The following is a 6,019-nucleotide window of genomic DNA, read 5'->3' as shown; positions in this document are numbered from 1 at the left end:
GAGTTGGTGGGTGTCTCGGTGGATGAGGATCTGTCCCTGGTGGTAAATGGGAGGAAAACCTGGGATTGGCTTGTTGGGTTTGGGAACTGAACAAGCAGTTCAGGAGGTGGGGGGAGGGGAAGGTTCCACAAATGAGCTTTGAGGGGTCCTGGTCTGTTGCCAAAGGCCTGACCAAGGTGCTGGGGGTAGAGGCCACGTTTAGGGGGACAGGTAGAGACTCAGGGGCCGTGCATCCAAGTGACAACTGGGAGAAGAGAGGATCTGTGCCCACAAGTCAGCGTCAAGACGGAACACAAGGGAATGTCACAAGGCGGCGGGTCCTGCAGGGAAGCAAAGGCATCTGAAGAGACATGGCTGGGGAAGCCAGAAGCTGGACCCCACTGCCAAGAGCCTGGGGCCCTGATACCTGAGGAAGAGGGGCAGAAACGGTGATTCAGACTTGCTGGAAGGAATAGAGAACGGACGGGCATGTGCCTAAGTGGCCCCCCCCCCCCCAACCAGCCTACCAATCTTTGTGATTTTTATCCATATCTGCTCCAGGGGTTTTTTGTGGGTATTTTTTTTTTACATTTATTTATTTTTTGAGAGATAGAGGCAGAGCATGAGCGGGGAGGGTCAGAGAGAGGAGACACAGAATCTGAAGCAGGCTCCAGGCTCTGGGCAAGCATTCAGCACAGAGCTGGCGCGGGGCTTGCACCCACCAACTGTGAGATCATGACCTGAGCCAAAGTCGCCTCTTAACTGACTGAGCCACCCAGGCGTCCCAAGTTACAAAGCAATATGAGAAAACAGGGTCACAGAGGACAGTGAGAACCCCAAGCTGACGTCTTCTAAGAATGGGCTCTGGGGGATGACCTATGACTGCCACAGAGATCGAGGTGGACAGTTGCCCTCGAGGTAAAACAAGGTGGGAGCAAGAGAGCCGAAGGTGTATGAGCGGGCCGGCCGTGAGCACAAGACAGCTGGTCCTTCATGCTGCCCTCTGCGGTGCGGGTGGCTGTCGGCAGCTTGTAGTGATGCAGGATGTGGGGCAAACCTACAGCCCTGCTCGGTGGGCTTTGTTCCTGATTTAAGACCACACAGCCGACCAGGAGGACAAGCTGACTGCTTGTCCACTCAGGAAAGGTCATGAGGGGGACGTAGGACTCTTGGGCATTTGTGCGTGATGGTGGGAAGGGAGGATCCCGTCTGAGCAAGTGACCCGAGGGTCTGGTGGTCATCGGCAAGGACGTCCCTGGGCGTTGGGGAGGGGGACGTTGGGCACCTTTGAAAGAACTTTGGGGTGGCAGCTGTGAACTTTCCAGAGAACAGCGATGCCAACAGCAGACGCATACCCAAGGCACATACCAAGTAAGTGAATTTGTGTGGTTAATACCTTTAATCCTTGTATGCCGAGAGATATAGTCACATCACCTGGAGGGGAACTGTGGCATCCACAGGGTGAGGACAGAAAGGAGGTACCCGAGAACCCCCAGACTTGGTGCCGTGGGCACAGCCTACACCGCACATGTGCCAGGGACCCCAGAAGCTGGGGACAAGAGTTCCCTCGCCCTCCCCCCCTGCTCCTCACCCCCCGTGTCCCTGTATCCCTCTTGAGGGAGCAATGCATCTACTTAGAGCTTAGAAACATTCTCCTCCTGTTTCTTCCTCTCTCCCTTTTAGGGAGCTTTATTTTTGAGACAGCTCTCGGATTTCTCATGTGGTTCCTAGTTTTCTCCGAGTGGTTGTCTTCTGCTCTCTGCCCCTTTGTGCCTCCTCCCCACCCGCATTCTAGAATTTATCTTGCAACCTTCTGGCATTTTGTTAGTGGGCAATTATATATTCTTTTATTTTTAAACGGTTTAAATATTAAGTAGGCTCCACGTCCAACGTGGGGCTTGAACTCACGACCCTGAGATCGAGTCACAGGCTCCACCGACAGCCAAGCTCCCTGCAATCGTTTATTAAAAAAATTTTTTTAATGTTTATTTATTTTTGAGAAACAGAGACAGAGCACAAGCTGCGGAGGGGCAGAGAGAGAGGGAGACGCAGAATCTGAAGCAGGCTCCAGGCTCAGAGCTGTTGGCACAGAGCCCCGTGTGGTACTTGAAACCTCCCTCCCAACAAAGACCTTCCCTCCCTACCTGGCTTCAGGCCCCGCCCCCACACAAGCAGCGTCCCCTCCACTCCTCATTAGGCCAAGAAACCATTCCCACCGGGAATGCACACGGACCAGCCGTGGTCATGACTTGACTTCCCCCAAGAGCAGAGCGAAAACAAGACAGAGGTTGGAGCCTAGCGAGTGGACTCATGTTCTGCTACCAGAAGCTGCGGCCAGCAGGCCAGTTCACCTCTCTGGGCCTCAGTATCTGACACTCCTGAAGAGAAGGACATAGAACATGCTAGTGATTCTCCTGCTCGTGACCTGAAGCTTGGTGAAGGTGACCCGATGGCATTTTCGCAGGTTTTAGGAGGCTCCAACAAGGTGGCTCAAGTCAGCAACCAACAATGGCAGTGAGTTTTGTAGACCAGAGTGAAACACGAGGTAGGTGAGCCCCACGCAAGTCTGGGAGGGGGGACGACTTCCCACCGTCCCCGGCTCCGGCTCGGCCCTATTGACATTCAGGATGCTGTGTCTACAAGTACTGCAGGCCCTAGTGGAGGGTAACAAATCGGATAATTGTCTCATTCTTGCTGTGTTCCCCTCCGGCGCCCCCACCTGCACGGAGCCAAGTGCATGGAGACAAGAGGGGAGGGAGAGAAGAGAATGAATGTGTCAGTTTTTGAGGCCAGTGGAAATCATTCTTAGAAGCTGCCCAGGCAGATGTCCCCCCTCAATCCTGAATTGGTGGGAACTGTGTCTCTTCCCTAGGGGACAAGCGTGGGGTTGTCACAGCCAGCGTAGACCAGTTGGGTTGTAACCCTGAGTCTCACGGGGGTGGGATGGTCACCTGAATACAGTCAGGGTTCTCCTAGTGAGGGAAGAGTGGCTCAGTCGATTTACCATCCAACTTCAACTCTGGTCATGATTTCACAGTTCACGGTCCATGGGTTTGATCCCGGCATAGGGCTCTGTGCTGACAGCTTGGAGCCTGGAGCCTGCTTTGGATTCTGTGTCTCTCTCTCTTTCTGTGCCTCCCCTGCTCATGCTCTTTCTCTCTTCCCCCAAAATAAACATTTAAAACAATTTTGAAAATTACACTAGTCAATTCGGTTTTGTGAGACATGCCCTTGGTTTCTTCTCTTGGGAGTAACGTCTGTGGGAGGGGCAGGGTGGCACTGGTCCTTGGTCTGCACCTGTCATGTACAATGTACAATGTATCATCATCTTGTTCCTCTTCCAACATATAATAGTGTGTCGTGCAGTAATAATAGTAGTGCAATAATAGTGTCTTGCATCTTCACCTGGTTGTGGAGTAGATCCCCAGAACTTCTTCATCTTGCAACACTGAAACTGTGCCCAGTGAGCAGCTCTGCGGTTCCCTCCCCTAGGCCCTGGGCAGCCACTATATATTTGACCATCTGTCTCTAGGACTTTGAGTGCTCTAGATAGCTCACTGAAGGGGAGTTGTGTGGTATTTGTATTTTGTGACTGACCAACTCTGCGTCATGTTCCCCAGGTGCATCTATGTTGTAGCAGATGACCGTATTTCCTTCTTTTTTAAGGCTGGATAATACTCCATTGTGTGTACAGACCACGTTTTCTTTATCCATTCACTGATGATGTCACTGGTCCGTGGACAGTTGTGTTGCTTCTACCTCTCCGTTATCGGGGAAAACGCTGTAGTAAACATAGGGGTGCAAAGATCTCTTTGACATCGTGCTTTCAGTTCTTTTGGGTGTAGATTGCTGGATCAGAGCTGGGATTGCTAGATCCTGGGGTCTTTTTATTTAACTCTTTGAGGGTCCTGCAGACTGTTTTTCACAGCAGCTGCACCATTTTTTTATCCCCACCAACATAGGACAAGGGCGCCAATGCCTCCCCATCCCCACTGGTGGTTGTGAATTTCTTTTTGATCGTGTCCATCCTAACTGCTGCGAGGTGGTATCTCTTTGTGGTTTCAGTTTGCATTTCCCTAATGGTTAGCAATGTTGAACGTCTTTCTGTGTGCTTGTATGCCATTTCTATGTCTCTTTTGGAAAAATGTCCTATCCAAGTCCTTTGCCCATTTTAAATCAGAGTGTTTTTGTTGTTGTTGTTGTTGAGTTGTAGGAGTTCTTCACATATTCTGGACATTGACTTCTTGTCAAATTATCTTTTGTGTGTAAGGTTAGCATCCAACTTTATTCTTTTGCATGTGGATGTCCAGTTTTCCCAGCACCATTTGTTTTTGTTTTATGTTTGTTTATTTTATGTCTTTATTTTATTTTGAGAGAGACAGAGAGTGAGTGAGGGAGGGGCAGAGAGAGAGGGAGACACAGAATCCGAAGCAGGCTCCAGGCTCTGAGCTGTCAGCACAGAACCTGACTCGGGGCTCGAATCCACGAACTGCAAGATCATGACCTGCGCTGAAGTCGGTCGCTTAACTGACTGAGCCACCGAGGCTCTGAGCTGTCATCACAGATCCCGACGCGGGGCTTGAACCCACAAACCACAAGTTCATGACCTGAGCTGAAGTTGGATGTTTGACTGAGCCACCCAGGCCCCCTACCCAGCATCATTTGTTAAAGAGACTTTCTTTCTCCCATTAAGTGGTCTTGACACCCTTGTCAAATATCACTTGACCTTCCACACATGAGTTTATTTCTGGGTTCTCAATTCTGTCCCATTAATCTGTCTTTATGCCAGAACCACAGTGTTGATTCTGTAGCTTTATAGTAAGTTTGAAATCAGGAAGTGTGAGGCCTCTGTTCTTCTTCTCTTTCAAGATGGCCTTGTTTTGGCTATTTGAGGTGCCTTGGGGTCTTGAATTTTGGGATGTTTTTTCTATTTCTGCAAAAGATGCCATTGGGATTTTGATAGGGATTGCATTGAATCTGTCCATTGTTTAGATAGTATTGACATCTTAACATTATTTAGTCTTTAATCCATGAACCTGGGATGTCTTTCTGTTTTTTTGTGTGTCATCTTTAACGTTTTTCAGCAGTTTCCAGTATTCGAGTCTTTTGCCTTCTTGGTTAAGTTTATTCCCAAGTGTTTCATTCTTTTTGATGCTATTGTGAATGGCATGATTTTCTGTTTCCTTTTTGGATGGCTCTTTGTTGGTCTACTTTGGTTTTGACTGAGGTGATCTCTGACCGTAGGATCCACATCACATCCCCCTGTCCCAAGCATGGGACCTTCTCAGTTTCTCCATCCCTTCCCCCTACCCCTCTGTGGGCTTCTGTGCCCGTCGTGGGGGCCACAGGAAGGCCAGAGGTGTCTTGAATTCTGCCTTTCCTTCCATACAGCTGCCTTTGCTCTTGAGTGTCTGTGCCTTGGTAGGACAGGGACCTCTGAGAGCCTGAGGTCCTCCAGCAGGAGGGGGCAGGTCCCCCGTGTTGTCTGGGGCTCTAGCGCCTCCCTGGAGGGCAGCCTGATGAGGAAGATGAGGGGCCACAGAGCCTGGGCTCTTCACAGCAATGCACACCAGCCACTCCTCTCCCTCAGACTCTTGTCCCTGATGGGGAAACGGACTCCACCAGCATTCATCCCCAGGGTTTTGTGTGTGTCACATCCGTGTCACTGTTTTAAATTTAAAAGGGAGTGGGGCATCTGACTTTGGTCCAGATTGTGATCTTGCAGTTTGTGAGTTTGAGTCCTGAGTTGAGTTCACTGCACAGACCCTGCTTCAGATCCTCTGTCCCCCCTCTTTCTGCCCCTCCCCATGCTTGCCCTCTGTCTCAAAAATAAACAAACATTAAGAAAATAGGTAAATAAACGTAAAAGGTTGAAGACTCTACTACCTGTTCCCATAGACGTTTTCTCTCAGGGCAGAGGCCTGGGCTGTCACTAGGCTGGAAGCCAGTGAGTTGGGTGAAAGGAAAGTGAGGCCATGCGCTGCCTCCTCGCAGGACCCCGCTCTTCCCAGCTGCCCCCACCCTGGCTCTTGGGCTGATG

Source organism: Suricata suricatta, chromosome 3 (genome assembly GCF_006229205.1).
Source record: "Suricata suricatta isolate VVHF042 chromosome 3, meerkat_22Aug2017_6uvM2_HiC, whole genome shotgun sequence".
Lineage (NCBI taxonomy): Eukaryota > Metazoa > Chordata > Mammalia > Carnivora > Herpestidae > Suricata > Suricata suricatta.
Note: the sequence above shows the minus strand (reverse complement) of the source record.